Here is a 16,814-nt window from a genome sequence, read left to right as displayed (position 1 = left end):
AAAAAGTTGGGGCCCCCCGCCCCCTCTTAGGGGGGACCAAAATTTTTACTCCCCCATAAGATGGTTCCCTTTGAGCTAGGAACATTCCCAAAGTTTCATTTTTCTATCTCGAACCGTTAAAAAGTTAGCCGACCGTCCTGGAACTTCTGGCCCACCCTGTATTTATTTATATACTTACTTATATATTTATTTATATATCTGTTCATTTATGTATATATTTCCGACTCATCGTGGTCTCTCCGATTTTTGCTTGGTTATATTTTCCTCATTTTAAAAAATTTCCGAGTGAAACTTTTTGCGATGTAAAGCATTGGAACAGGACTACCATTCTGCGAAAAAAAAAACGGAAATCGAAGTTTTCCGATTGGTGGGGGCGAGAAGTGGGGGGAGTTTCAATTTTGTGGGCGCGATAACTCGCGCAAATTAAAAGCTTTCCCCCCAAATTTTTACAGAAGGAAGATGTTACTTAGTTCTAGGCTGGTATTGAATTTGAGCGAAATCGGTCGAGCCGTTTAAAAATGGCGAGCTTTGAAAGTTTTAGGCGGGGGGTGTGCGGCAAAAGGAGGGAAGCCGCACAGTGGGTCACGACCTGAAAATTGGTGGACAAGACGGCAATGTTGTCGCACAGTGGATCACGAACTGAATGTTGGTGGACAAGACGGCAATGTTTTCGCACAGTGGGTCACGAACTGAAAATTGGTGGACAAGATGGCAATGTTGTCGCACAGTGGGTCATGAACTGAAAGTTGGTGGACAAGACGGCAATGTTGTCGCACAGTGGGTCACGAACTGAAAATTGGTGGACAAGACGGCAATGTTGTCACACAGTGGGTCACGAACTGAAAAGTGGTGGATAAGACGGGAATGTTGTCGTACAATGGGTCACGAACTGATTAACTGATGGCTCTATTGCCGCACAGTGGGTTACAGACTGATAATTGGTGGACAAGACGGCAATGTTGTCGCACAGTGGGTTATGGAGATTCATCCATAGTCATTCAAGCTTGCCACAGCTTTTGTTGACATTTTTTCATATCAGACATTACATGAGGATTGTTGTTGCAATCTGGCGACATGAAGTCCTTATTCGAATAATCAATGCCTCCAACAGTGTAAACGTAAATCCAACCTCCAAAGATTGATAGCTCCCCGCCCCTCCCTTCGGAAAATACATTTATGTATCGGTTATAACGACATCGCATATAACGACATATCGGTCATGGCGACGGAGTTTTTGCGTCCCAACAGATGTGGTCATCGGTTATAACGACCTGAGCGACAGCAACAGAGGCCAACGAGGAGAGGATCTCGTTCCCAGACGCCCTAGAAGCCATCACAACTGTTCAAAAATTCCTAATTTTGAACCCAGAATGGAACGATTCCACTTTATCACACTTTACGCTCGGTCCATAGAGCGTTATAAAAAGGGTACGCGAACACAATTGTGAAGCAAAAAAAAATCACGGACTATTATTCAAATTAGAATTTTTATACTTCTTCGGTATTGCGCATATGTAGTGCAAACATAATGTAGTGTATAGTGCATGTAATCTCAATATTATAAAATACCTTGTTTTTACAAATTCAAACAAAGTGTTTTAATTAAAATTAGTCCTAGAATAAAAAGATAAAAAAATAAATGAATTTAATAAATATTCAATTCAAATAAAATTAGATAAAGTTAATAAACAAAGGTGTTATTGAAGAGATAATGAATCAGCAGCAAAATTCATCGGGCCCTGGAATCCCACCTACAGCCCAGCCTTGTTTTCAGCTCTTTAACAGAGGATACGTGCGTAAAAATTCCACTATCGGTTATAACGACTATCGGCTATAACGACCGAATATGGCTGGTCCCTTCAAGGTCGTTATATCCGATATCCACTGTACACTGTTCCCGCGGTGGACGCGCGGGTCACTTAAAAGACAGAACAACTGAGGCCGGACACTCAAACTAAAAAACACGCGTCCTGGGGGGGTTTGGGGGGCGAAGCCCCCCCCCCCCCCCCAAAAAACCGGCGCGGAGCGAAGCGGAGCGCCGGTTTTTTTTTTTCAAGTATGGTTATTTTGACTCCTGGGACCTTAAAACGTCTAGAAATGATGAAATTTCAACTTTTCTTTTCCTTGGAGGAAGACGATATTTCCTCTCTACCTTAGGGGAGCGAGAAAGTAAAAAAAAACGCGGTTACGTGATACCTCCAAAATCACCACGCTAAGGAGGACGTAATTTGATCATAATCCGTATTCTGGTCAATGGTGAAGGATAACCGTAGAAAAGTATATGCACACCGATTGTAAAAAGCGACCCGTTCCGAAAACGGCGCGCTTAATATTAGTTTTCAGTACCAGCCTATCGATTGAGCACAGGAGAGAATTTCATGAGCGGCTGTCCGCGACGCTCCTGGCGGGCGGATGGTGAACGATTTCTAGCGGGGAGAGTTCCCTGACGGAGAATCTGATACATTAGTCGTATTTTGTTCGACGAAACATGTTTCCTGTTTTCTGTTTTTTGTTATTTGCGTCACTTTTTTTCACAGCCAATGAGAGTGGAGCTGCCAAAAGTGAGGTTAGAAATCCTGTTTCAACCTCGCCGAAACAAGTTTGGAGGACGCTCCGATTGTTTCGAAACAATGTTCCGAAAGCGTTGCCAAATTGTGCAAAATAAAAAAAAATAGGCCACGCCCCTTAACATAAAAAACATTCGAACAAAATACGGTTGTTACGAGGTGTTCCGAATTGTTTCGTCGAACAAAGTACGACTATTGCTAATTTCACCACGTCTTCCGTGGAGCAGCGGTGGCTGAACGGTTAAGATTCCCTACTGTGCAGCACGCTGTCTCGGATTCGAGGTCCGCCTGGTCAGATTTTTTTTGATCTAGAAAAACCCGAATCATGATTCTTGGTCCTACAACAAGTCATACAACTCTATTTTTTTTCTTCTATTTATTAATAAGTGATTTTTTATTTTTTGACTTAATAGCCCCTGAATCATGATTCTTGGTCCAAATAGGTCCCGAACTTCATTTTTTCCCGGCTAAATAAGCGACTTATACTAACTCATCGGTTAGGTTAGCATAGGTTAGGTTAGGTTCGATTAGGTTGGGTTAGGTTCAATTAGGTTAGGTTATCGGCTCTTTAATAAATTAGCTGCATTCTGGTAAATGGACAAGTTCAGGTTAAATTAATATTTTCATTTATTTTTTTAAAATTTCCGACTATGGAAATTACACGCTGTGTTGTGAAGTAATTAATGAGCACTTAACACTAGAAGATGCGTAATAATAATGCAGTAATGAAGGTCGTGCGCTGTGAGCGCTGCGGACATACTGCGGACGGCGCTCATGAAATTCTCCCCTATGCTCTGTTGCCAGACTATAGCACAGTCAAACAATAAAATATATTATTAAAATATTAAAAAGTCACTCATTAAGATAGAGGAAACTTGTATTAAATGCGAGTACAGAATGTATTTTCTTTTTATTAGTGTGAGGTTTGAATTTATGCATAAAAAACATTTAGCCTCAGTTAGGGGTTCATTTGAACAATTTTCGTCGTACAACTCGTGTTCTACGTAAATTTCGATGAGGAAACATTTGTAATTGGGTTTAGATTTGCAACTTGTCTTGTGGCCGTACTATCTTCACAGAATTACTCTAGAATTTTGTATGGAATTATGTTTCACAAGTAGCCGATCTGAGAAAAACTACACCCTTCTTGAAAAGTGCGACTTTTCTCCGGAGGCACTTACATACAGTCAAGAGATGTATCATGGAATCCACTGATATTGCGTTCGGGGAGGGAAAGAAATAAATGCCGAACCTCTCCGAATGAAATTGAAATAAAGGCGGACTGTTTGTGGTGGCTGAAACAAAGTGTGCTGCCCCTCCGGTCCTAATGGAGAATCGAATGGGCCATTGCCTCTGAGTTGAGATTGGATCAGAGTGATTATGACGAACAGGATGGTATTGCGAGCCACAGACGCTATCCAATCAACGAAACCCGATGGCGTCGAAACACTAACCCTTCGAGACCCATTTTGCAATTGATTCCGGGTGAAACGATACATCCACGCGTTGCGGGTTGCATATCTTCAGGGGTCGGTTGTGAAAACGACAATGGAATCGTGGAAACTGCGCGCTGCACAAGGAACGGCGTGGATTGAACCGTTTGCGTAGAGCGAGAGGTGTAGGTATTCTGCCTCTGCCGCATAATGGCACGAGTCAGTGGTGGTGGCGGACAAGATCCATACATATAGGTCAGTCATTCCTGAAACCGAAATGAGAATCTTCTGCGCATGACGTCAGCATTACTGCCGCGAAAACCAGAAAAGTCGAAAACAATGCTTTTCGAATGGGAGAGAGCAAATTTTTCTGAGTGAATCATTTACATTTCTCACTTTTAAATCATTTGAAACTTTCTGAGTGTCGAAAGGAATGTTTAGATATTGGCGTCCAGGGTTTCAATTCAGCTGAATTTGCGTTTTTATATTTTTAAATGATTTTGGAAGTCAGCGATTGTAACAAGCCATCTAGTGGTACAGATTCGCGTTTAAAAATGGCTGATGCAGAGTAAACTGTAAAAATGAAAGAACATAAATTCGGCAAAATCGAAACCCTGAATGCTAATACGTCTAAACGTTCCTTTTGACACTCAGAAAGAGCCTACCTTTTGAGCAAGAACCATGAATTGATTGAAAATCCCATTAATCGATCGAGTTTTGTCGACCGAGTCACGTCAAGCGGCTTAAGCACGCTTTTATTTTTCGATCCATTCACGTCGATCGAATCGACACTGGGTTTTTTTCTTAATAAATTGAAACAACTATGAATAATTATCAAAAATCCATTGATCGATTGATAAATCCGCGAATCGATGGAATTTTGTCGATCGATTCATGTTTTCATTTTCCGGTCGATTCATTGTTTTCACTTGGTCACTCACACTGCAGACTCATACCTATAATACCTGCGCGCAAAAGGAACATTCGAGAGCAGACCGAGTCATCTCACTTATTAATCATCCTTAGCCTGTCCTTTCAGACGCTTCGCTCGCTCTCTCGCTCTCTTTAATAGCGTTCTCAATTTCTGTGGCATTTTGCTCACCAAAATGGGACGACTGCATGGCGTCGATGTAACAACAAAAAACATTATTTCGGGGCCACATCCAGAGCGGGTGTCCAGGGGTGCAGGGGGAAACCCCGAACAGCTATTACTTAAATAAATGTATTGAATAATTGGGGGGGGGGGGCATGGTTATACGGAAACACGGCAGCGAAGATGCATTGGGCACCTTAAATAATACTTAAAATAAAACAAACTGTTGAAAAAAATTGTTTAATTTTGAAGCTGTTCAAAACACGTGGAAATTTTAATACACGTAATTATTATTTTTTTTATTAATTTTATTTTTTTTTCTAACATTAGGTACTTATTTCAATGTGAAAACTTTGAACAAGTTATTAACTTTTGACGTCTTTGATTAACTTCGAAGGATTTCTAAAAACATACAGCGTGATCCAGACCACAAGTCCACTATCTTTTTCTCAAAAACGGCGGAAAATTGAGCTTCGGGACAAAATTTTCATCAGTAAATCGACCCCAAAAGAATCGAATGAAAATATTTTTAGCCCCCCAAAATGGCCCCCTGGAGGTGTTTTGGGGGCCCCCTTAGGGTGCGGCTTATTTTCGGCATGTCAGAAAATCGACGAGGTCCGGGTGGCAATCGATGCTATCTGTGAAAATAATAGGCTGTATAAAATTTGAGCCAATTTGAAGCTTGAGCTGATGCTCAAAGGGATCAAAACTATGGGAAAAATCGCATTGGTTTAAATGGGCGGAAAAACGCCTGATCTGCGAAAATGCGTTTTTTGGATCTAAAAATGCCCCTTAGTGAAAAAAACCTAACCAACTCTTAGAGAGGCATCTAGAGGCCCATTCGGAACGAGAAGATCACACTCTTGACCCATGGGTGAGAGCAGGGGGATCACTCGAGTGCAAGATAAAATATATACACCAATTTCGTTCCAGGCTCGAGAAAAAGAATGTGAGGCAACATTGCAAAGGGCCAAGTATACAGGGTGTAACAAAAGTCCGTCCCACCCCTGCTAACTTTTGAACGAATTAAGCTGGGGAAATGAAACTTTGGGAATGTTCCTATCTCAAAGGGGACTATCTTCTGAGGGGGTCAAAATTTTGGTCCCCCCCTCAGGGGGGACGGGGGCCCCCAAACTCTTTTTTCAAATAGCAACCCCTATCTTTTGATACCTCATTCGAAAGAGCATAAAAAACCAAGAATTTTGGCGCAAACTGCAGATCAATAACTTAATTTTTGACCAGGTTATGATAGGTCAAAGGTCAAATTTGACCTATTTTCAAAAAATCATAACTCCAGTTCAAATTATCGTACAGGAAAAAATAAAATGGGAAAATTTACCAAATTGTGTTCGCTTTTAAGTAAAAATTGCAGACATCACTTCGAACTAATTTTAAGGGGAGGGGGGGGGGGTTCGGACCCTCAAATACGTCAATTCAAAGGTCATTCAATTTTCCGGCAAAATAAGCCATTTCCCCCTAGATTTGCCTCCACATTATCTTAGTAGGGTCAAAATCAGTTCAACATTACGTTGGCAAATCCCCAAGTTTCGGGAAAAGTTCCAAAAAACGAAATTTAAAGTGATTAAATATGACCGTTTAAATTTCGTTTTTTTGAACTTTTCCCGGGAATGCAATTTGAAAGAAGAAGTTGGGGGGCCCCCGTCCCCCCCTGAGGGGAGGACCAAAATTTTGACCCCCTCAAGAGATGGTCTCCTTTGAGATAGGAGCATTCCCAAAGTTTCATTTCCCTCCCTCAATTCGTTCTAAAGTTACCTGGGGTGGGACGGACTTTTGTTACACCCTGTAGTTCTCAAGAGCTAAAACAACTATTACCTATATACACTAGCGAAAAGCCCGTGACTGAAGTCACGGGTCTAGATGCTTCACAAAAATTACTAATTTAATAACGGGGAGCATTAAGCCGATATTGTTTCGGGGATGATGTACCACTATCCGACCAAATGGGCGCTTGTTTTGCCTGAGTGAACGTGCCATTTCACGACAATACCGCTATTTGACCACGCGGAAGCTGCTGTTACCTACACTGAAATTGAAGGCGAAATGAAATGACGTTAATTTAATCTTCTCTAGTTTGATGAAATGCTATTTTTTAAGAACGTTCTTGGAAAACGAATTAGGATGAACTTAGATTAGACGGGATAAATGCAGTTTTATGCTTATCAATCCTTTTTCATCTGGAAAATGGCGGAAATTTGGTGGACGGATTGGTGGAAGATTACGGACGTTTACGATGGAACGTGAATGAAACTCTGGGTCCTGTTGGTTTTTGGTTCGACAAATAATGACTCCTCCGCATTGCATTTCTGAAGTGTCAAATACTTTCAAAATGGCAGCATGCGAATCCACCCGTAAACGTCCGTAATACCAAGTTTCCACCATTTTCCTCGTCATTTTGAAGTTATTCAGAATATCAAAATCCAATGACAGATTCGTCTTCCTCATGTCGAAATGCCTCCTGATACCAAGTCTCATGCAAATTCACCAATGAGCAGCCTAATATATTCTCTTGCCGCTCAAGGTTGCCATATTGACCCCCGCCATTTTGAAAAGGACAACATTTTTCAAGAAACATAATGCCAGAATCGTTTTTCTTGTTCCAAAAAACCTCTGAAAACCAAAATTCATCCCAATCCGTCGACGGAAACGGAGATGTAAATTTCCGTTATTTTGAAATTTGACCAGCGGCCAATTTGTCAAAAATCAAGAGTTTGACTTGCGGTTTGCGCCAAAAAATTTCTGTTTTAATTCTCTTTGAATTGATGTGTCACAAAGGGGATGTTGCCATTTGAAAAAAAGTTGGGGCCCGTAGCGCGTAGCCCCTCCCCGGGGGGGGGGGGGGGCGCAAAAAGTTTGGGGGCCCTGAAAGTAGCTAACATTGATGTTTGAACATTCCCGAAATTTTATTCCAAAATATTAATTACGTAAAATTTTAGAGGGGGTGGAATAAGGGACTTTGGGGATACCCTGTATAGTTGAAGATAATAGTCGGGTTGAGCGGAAAAGAAACGAACACATTAAACACAACAAACACATCAAACACAACAAACACAGCAAAAACTTTAAACACGACAAACATCCCTTTTATCCCGGTTAATATCAATACATCCCGTTTTATCCCTATCTATATCCTATTTTACCCATATCTATCCTGATTTATTCTATCTATCCCGTTTCAAATTGATTATGCCACTTTCCCATCCTGTTCAATATTGGACAATATATAAAAAATCGATAAACACAGATCAATATATCGAAGGGCGGGATAACCCTACCTATCCTGTTTTATCCTTAGCTACTCCGTTTCAAGCTGATTATTCCCCTTTTCTTAAAATTCCTACCTTTTATCCCGGTGAATATCAATTAATTCCGATTTATCCCTGTCTGTCCTGTTTTATATCAACCGATATATTGAGGATCGATTTACAATACAATATTTTTTCCCTATGAATAAAACCCCGAAAAAATAGTGATAGGGGAGCAAGGCATGCCATAAGAAAAACAAATATGAATAAAATGAGAGGGGGGGGGGGATTCCGCAGGAGTTAGAAAAATGAGCTGGAAGGGGGGAGGGAGAAACTAACCTAGCTATGATTTATTTATAAAAAAAAAAAAAAAAAAAAAAAAGTAGTATAAAATCCGGTGACTCGGCTGACTCGGTGACTCGGAAATGGAATTAGGTAAAACATCAGCTGATAGCAAGCAAAGGTTGCCAAGGAAACCAAGGAATGAATCTTTCATAAAAACAGTTTAGTGGAAAACAGCGTAAGTAGGGCACTTACGTTAATTACCGTTAATAAGTAAACGGTAAATGCGATTTAACCGAAAATCTGTACAGTTCTTCATAAGACCAAAATGGAAAAAATTGCAAAATTTGAAGAAGCTAACGTAAATCTAACGATAGTTATCGTGGACGAAAGAATTGACAACATAGGTCGCGGGTAACTATTATAGGTGGGATGGGATAGGTGGGATTATTTCTCATCAAGTTGTGAGATACATTTGCCTCATTGATTGAACTGTCCCGGAAAAAACCATTGGAGTCAGCTGTTTCCCGCGAAATTTTACGGAGGAAAAAGTAATTCAATCGCAAATTCCTAGCGCATGCAAGTTAAAGCTGCCCAAAACCTGAAAAGCTTGAAAATTTAAAGCCTTCAAGAGAGAAAAAATGTGAAGGAACCCTGTTTTCTGTCCATTAAAGTAAATTACTGCCTTCGTTTAAAGAGACTTTCCTGCAATATCTGTTAAATAATAGCATTGATTGCTCCTCTTTTTTTATAATTAATTTTTTTTGTCATGGGAACGGAGTTCCCCATGATATTAGAATCGTTCCGTTGCTTTCGCTGTGGGATTCCCTATACCTCTGCGACCTTGAGCGTTTCGCCCAGTCTCCGATTTTTGGTTGATTTTCCGATGCATCAAAAACCGTTGTATTTTTTTAGCCAATCATGTCTCTACGTCAAGTTGTGTTGATTGCTAAAATTCGCTTTCAGCGAGTTTTTTTCCACCTTGAGATGTCGTGTCTGACTGGTAAATCTGCGCAGAACCACGAAGTTCCGTTTTTAGGCAAATTCTTTTTTTTGGGAGGTTCTGATTGGTTATTTTTCGCCATCAGTTTTCTGTTCGTTGGTGCAAAAGATCGCCTACCTCGGTGCTCTTGAGAAGCCGCCATTATCCCACCTCAAATTCGAAAAATAGAAGTAAAGAAATAATAACCATCGTACAAGGTGGAAAATTGTTCTGGAGGACTCGTTACGGATATATGAGCCAAAATCAGAACTCGATTGATTGATTTAATCCATGAATACAGAAATATTGCCTCAGCTTACTGCCGCGATAGCAAATGCATGATGAGATGAACCTTGAGACACATGATAGCATAGGTAAACAATGTCTCACAGAGAGAGGCGCTTAGCTCATTTCTTTCATATCTCAGGAGCTACGAAGCGTCGAAAACAACTCTTGTGATAAGCCCCGTCCATCGTCAGAGTCTTTTGTATGCTATTTTTACTCTCCTAGCCGCGGAGCCGTGATAGCCTGGTTGACTAAGTCGCCACATTTTTATGAAAAGGAGCGGGCACTAGGCAATCGGGAGTTCGATACCCGACGGTGGGTGTTACTTTTTAATGGTTGTATTGAATGTTTTAGACTAATCATCAAAAAATACTTAATACTAGATGATAAATGCGCGAAAATTTTCTCGTGAGTTAATATGTTAAACATAAATACTGGAATATACCTCCTTCATATAATCAGCCACATGTTCCCCCAAATTAATGACGTTATTTTCTTTTTTACACGTATGGGGGACTGTTGTCACAGGTTTAGCAATCCTGCGGACCCCAGCTGGTAGCCCCTGCCTCAAAGGGGGCAGTGGAGATGGTCACCGGCCTCTGGGCGTATGAACCACCTGCTAGAAGGGCAGACAGGGCTCTGAGCTGAAGTGAAAGCAACCTGTCTAGGAGAGGCAACTCCGAAATCAAACCCTAGTCCTCCAGGTTGGGGGTTGAGTCATCGGGCTAACTCCCCGGTACTTGTAAAAAGTTTTACTGTTAAACGACCTAACAATACAAGCCTCGGTACCACTAGAACTAAACGGACACGTCGACAAAAATTGAGAAAACGGACAATGGTATTTGGGACGCGGAATGTCCAAAGCATTTCAAATAAGTTACCGGAAGTGATATCGGAGATTCAGAAACTTGGAGTGGATGTCGCTGTTCTTACTGAGACCAAGAAAAAAGGGCACGGGTCGGAGAATTACGGTGACTATGATCTATTCTACAGCGGCGTAGCCAAAGATCAGCGTGTTCAGCAAGGAGTAGCAATACTTTTGCGGAGAAGCCTACGTAAGTTCGTGGGCACTTGGGAGGCCGTCAACCAGCGCATTATCAAAATGAACCTTAACCTGTACGGACATAAGATCACGCTGCTCGGAGTATACGGTGTAAATGATGATGCCACTGTCGCATGTAAGGACCAATTCTTCGAAGATCTGAATGATGAAATACTGAACGTTATGGTGCTGGCAGGGAAGCCATTCTTATGGGTGATTTGAACAGCAGAACGGGACGACGAGTAAATTGTAAAGTTGTTGGACCGTTTGGGGAGGATGCTGTTAATGATAACGGTGATCGGCTCATCTCAATTTGTTCTCAAACTGAGATGAAAATTTTGAATGGCTTTTTTCAACACAAAGACATCCATAAGTATACCTGGGTCCAGCCAACGCGAGGATTGAAATCCATCATCGATTATGTAATTGTAAAGCACACTACTAAGTTGAAATTGCAGCAAGTTAGAGTGTGCAGGGGACTCTCTTGCGGCAGTGATCATCATTTCCTCCGAGCAGATACAGGGTTATCCAAAAGTCACTGACCACCCCTGTAACTTTTTTCCAAATTGAGATAGAAGTTTGAAACTTTGGGGATGTTCCTCGGTCTAAAGTAGCAACTTTTTGGTCCCCCAAAATTTTGGGGGGCGGCCCCCCTTAAGGGGGGCGGGGGCTAACTTTTTTTTTCAAATGGCAACCCCCCCTTTGTGATACCTCATTCGAAAGATAATAAAAAAAGAAAATTTTTGGCGCAAACCGCAGGTCAAAATGTTCATTTTTGACAAAATGGCGGCCGGTCAAAGTTCAAAATGGCGGAAATTTGGCATCTCCGTTGTTTATTGACGGATTGGTGTGAAACTCGGAATTCTAGGGTTTTTGAGATGAGAAAAACGATTCTGGCATTGGTTTTCCAGAAAAGTCAGTCTTTTGCAAAATGGCGGCGGTCAAAATGGCGGCGGTCAAAATGGCGGCCTAGAGCGGGAAATGGATATTTAGGCTGCATATCGTTGGATTTGCATGAAACTTGGTATCCGGGGGTATTTCGGCACGAGAAGAACGAATCTTTCATTGAATATCTGAAATTTTGACAAATTCCAAAATGGCGGCGGGAAAATTGCGGGAAATCAGTTTTACGGCTCTTTACCGATGGATTAGCATGAAATTATTTGATATTTCAAGAATCTAATGAAAGATTCCTTTTAATCCAGCCAAAAACCGCCAGGATATCGAATTTCATGCAAATCCATCGGCAAAGAGCCGTAAAACTGATTTCCCGCAATTTTCCCGCCGCCATTTTGGAATTTGTCAAAATTTCAGATATTCAATGAAAGATTCGTTCTTCTCGTGCCGAAATACCCCCGGATACCAAGTTTCATGCAAATCCAACGATATGCAGCCTAAATATCCACTTCCCGCTCTAGGCCGCCATTTTGACCGCCGCCATTTTGCAAAAGACTGACTTTTCTGGAAAACCAATGCCAGAATCGTTTTTCTCATCTCAAAAAACCCTAGAATTCCGAGTTGCACACCAATCCGTCAATAAACAACGGAGATGCCAAATTTCCGCCATTTTGAACTTTGACCGGCCGCCATTTTGTCAAAAATGAACATTTTGACCTGCGGTTTGCGCCAAAAATTTTCTTTTTTTATTATCTTTCGAATGAGGTATCACAAAGGGGGGGTTGCCATTTGAAAAAAAAAAGTTAGCCCCCGCCCCCCTTCAGGGGGGCCGCCCCCTAAAATTTTGGGGGGACCAAAAAGTTGCTACTTTAGACCGAGGAACATTCCCAAAGTTTCAAACTTCTATCTCAATTTGGAAAAAAGTTACAGGGGTGGTCAGTGACTTTTGGATAACCCTGTATAGCGTTTCCCGTTAAAGGGATTAAAGATAAAGAGCCAATGCCTGAGTAACAGCAGAGTCAGGGAACGCAAAATCATGAAGTATGGTATAACATCGAAAGTTTGGAGCACCCTAGTGTCAAGGCTCTGTATCGGAAAAGAGCAATATCAGTTCATCAAAGATTGTATCCACTCTGCAGCGAAAGAAGCCCTAGGTGTTCACAAAACCAGTAATAAATACCAGCATCCTTACTGGTGGGATGAAGAAATTGAAGACGAGATAAATCTTAAGAGGCAAAAACACCTTATATTTCTGTCATCTAAAAAGACTGAAGATAAAGTTGCTTACAGGAAAGCTCAGTCTAAAGTTAGGAGCCTCATAACACGGAAGAAGAATGAAGCTTGGGAAAGCAACTGTTCTAGAATTAACACCTACCTAGGGGGGAGAAAAAGTGCTGAGAGCTGGAAGTTAATTAAAGGTTTACGTAGAGACATGAAGCGCGACATCGTTTCTCCGATATCACTTAAAAAACTGGAGGATCATTTTAAAGATCTTTTGACGGAAAGGCGCCCAGAGTTTCGAGACAACAGCACGGACAACGGAAGAATGAACAACTTGGAGATCCACACTTGTGACATAATTAAAGCGGTTAAAGAGCTAATTAATGACAAAGCACCGGGTCCTGGTGGGATTCCTGTCGAGTTGGTCAAGTACGGGTCTGCCAAGCTCTTTGAGTGCCTCAGAAAACTGATGCAACAATGCATCAGGGGTGACGAGGTACCAAGGGAGTGGAAGGAGTCTTGGATCAAGGCCATCTACAAAAAGAAGGGAAGGAAGGACGACTGTAACAACTACCGGGGGCTCTCAGTGACCGGGACAATAAGCAAAGTGTACGGGAAGATACTAAAAGCGAAGATCGAGGACGAATGGCAGGATCACGAAGCAGAGGAGCAGGCTGGTTTTAGAGCTGGCAGGTCTACGATAGATCACCTCTTTGTTATTGTCCAGGTCATTGAGAAGAAAATGGCCGTAGCTCAGGAACTGCATTTAATTTTCGTGGATCTCCAGAAGGCGTATGACAGCGTGCCGTTGGTGAAACTTTGGGAGGCCTTGGAAAAATCTAATTTAACGGGGGGTTGATTGACGCTGTTAAGCGATTTTATAAAGGGAGTTTTACCAAAGTTAAGTGCCATGGGGGGTTGTCAGCGGGATTTTATGTGACTAAGGGTTTAAAACAGGGATGTTGTTTGTCGCCAACATTATTTAAAAATTTATCTCGAGTGCGTGCTAAAAGAATGGAAAAAGAAATGCTCTGGTATGGGTGTCCCCTTGGGTGATCTCGAACTCTGTTTACTCTGTGCTTTGCTGATGACCAGGTGGTGGTTGCTCAAGATCAAGATGACGCGGAATACATGATGCGCAAGCTAGTAGAAGAGTATCGGAAGTGGGGTCTGGAAGTCAGCATATCCAAATCTGAGAAGATGACTTTTGGCGGTGATCAGCAACAGATCAAAGGCTGCGAGCACTTTAAGTACTTGGAGTGCGGTTGACCCAGGATGGAAGGACGGATCAAGCTATCAGGGAAAGGAACACCTTAGCAAGGAAGGCTATAGCGATGTTAAATGGAATCCTCTGGGATCAGCGGATTTCCAAAGATAACAAGAGGAGGATATACAACGCTGTAGTCAAAAGTATATTAACATACGGATGTGAAGTTTGGCAGCTGGAGAAACGGACACAGGATATGCTAAGAGCAACGGAGATGGATTTCTGGAGAAGGTCAGCAGGAATTTCTAGGAGAGATCGGGTTCGTAATGATAGAGTGCGTCAGATAATGGAAGTCGAAAATGACATCGTGTTCGACGTCATGACCAAACAACTTGTTTGGTATGGTCATGTCAATAGGATGACGGAAGAGAGGCTGCCAAAAAAGATGCTTGATTGGGTTCCTCCTGGGAGGAGACGTAGGGGACGCCCAGTGAGAGGTTGGCGACAGGGGGTGTTAAATGAGATAAGAGATTGTCAACTCCCCGATGACCTGTGGGAAGACCGAGCTTTGTGGCGATTAGGCGTCGCACAGCGCCAAAGAGCGCTATAAAAGCGACTCATATATATATTTTCTTTTTTCAATAAAGTTAATTTGCATTCAACGTTCGTAAGTTAAGCGAAAAGTACCTATTGATACAAATAGAAAGACATGAAAATGGTATGTCTAACATTTCAGTTGTTTTTTTTTTATTTATTTTTTGTTTTTTTGTTTTTTCAATAAAACAAATTGACTGGGACTAGAATCATTGTATCTCTGAAGACAAAAGCTAAGTTTTTTTGATACAGAAATACTAATATATTCATCCTCTATATAATCAGGGAGATGTTGACCCAAATATTGATGTATATTTTCTCTGTTCGCCCAAATTAATGATGGTATTTTCTTTTTTCAATAAAATTAATTTACATTCCACGTTTTTGAAGCATTATTTTCTCCAAAATTCAGCAAAAAATAACAATTTATACCTACTCAAAAAGTAAATAAATAAATAAACAAATAAATAAAGCAATGACATGAAAGTAGTATAGGTAGTACACATCTAACATTTCAGTTACATCTATTTGAATGAAAAAAATGGCAACTTAGGAAGCACATAGGTCACTTATGATGCGTATTCGGGCATATGCGTAGAGTAAAAATATCATACTTTACGCCGAAAAAACGAAACTGAAAGTTAAATGCGTTAACTTCCGAAAACCATACATAATCCAACGGAAATAAATAATTGGTAAATAACAGCTTTCTTGTATGCAAAGAAAAAAAATTAAAAATGTTAAAAAAAGAGATGTCGACACAAAATTACATACCCCCTTCAATTCTGAAGATACTACAAACGAACTGTACCTTAACATTTTCATATCCCAGAAGCAAAAGTTCCCATGACGAATATTGCTATCGCTAGCGATTGCAAAAACCAACTTGTTTATAATTACCGTATGTAAAACCACCATAGCGACTCACTCTGCGCCCCTTGAGAAAAATTGGCTGAAGCGATTTTCTTTAAACTTGATACACGCCACGATACGGTCGAGAAGAGTAGAAAAAAAAGATGAAGTCTCCTGAAGGTTTTCCATGACATCCGCAACAGTAAAAAACCGGCGCTCCGCTTCGCTCCGCGCCGGTTTTTTGGGGGGCTTCGCCCCCCAAGCCCCCCAGGACGCGCGCTTCGCGCGCGTTTTTCAGTTTGAGTGTCCGGCCTCAGTTGTTCTGTCTTTAAGTGACCGCGCGTCCACCGCGGGGGAAGAGTGTATTTTCCGAAGGGAGGGGGAGGGGGTGGGGAGCTATCAATCTTTGGAGGTTGGATCTACGTTTACACCGTTGGAGGCATTGATTATTCGAATAAGGACTTCATGTCGCCAGATTGTAACAACAATCCTCATATAATATCTGATATGAAAAAATGTCAACAAACGCTGTGGCAAGCTTGAATGACGATGGATGAATCTCCATAACCCACTGTGCGACAACATTGCCGTTTTGTCCAGCAATTATCAGTCTGTAACCCACTGTGCGGCAATATAGCCATCAGTTCATCAGTTCGTGACCCATTGTACGACAACATTGCCGTCTTATCCACCACTTTTCAGTTCGTGACCCACTGTGTGACAACATTGCCGTCTTGTCCACCAATTTTCAGTTCGTGACCATTGACGTATAATACAATCTAGACCGCGCATTACGAAATTCAAGCGAGACGATAGGCAACCCAGCAACACACAGCAAGTGTACCGGCGAGACAATGGTGGAATTCGTGGAAATGCCGGTCTTGCCAGTGCCGTTGCCTGATACGGGTACACTTAGCTCGTATATCCGGCGGTATCAACTAGGCTGAAGGCGCGTCTTTACCCCCCTAGCTGTCTTACCTTCCCCGCCTAAAGTCGAGCCCAATGCGCGGTCTAGATTGTATTATACGTCAATGTTCGTGACCCACTGTGCGACAACGTTGCCGTCTTGTCCACCAACTTTCAGTTCGTGACCCAC

General features: G+C 41.7%; 1 protein-coding gene across 24 annotated transcripts in view; it reads right to left on the bottom strand.

The window, feature by feature from the left end:
* LOC109038096 (calcitonin gene-related peptide type 1 receptor) overlaps window positions 1-16,814 on the bottom strand; it is a 506,731-nt gene that overhangs the window by 255,207 nt on the left and 234,710 nt on the right. The window lies entirely within an intron of this gene.

Source organism: Bemisia tabaci, chromosome 1, assembly GCF_918797505.1.
Source record: "Bemisia tabaci chromosome 1, PGI_BMITA_v3".
Lineage (NCBI taxonomy): Eukaryota > Metazoa > Arthropoda > Insecta > Hemiptera > Aleyrodidae > Bemisia > Bemisia tabaci.
The sequence above is the reverse complement of the archived record's forward strand: the minus strand, read 5'-3'. Positions and strand labels throughout refer to the sequence as shown.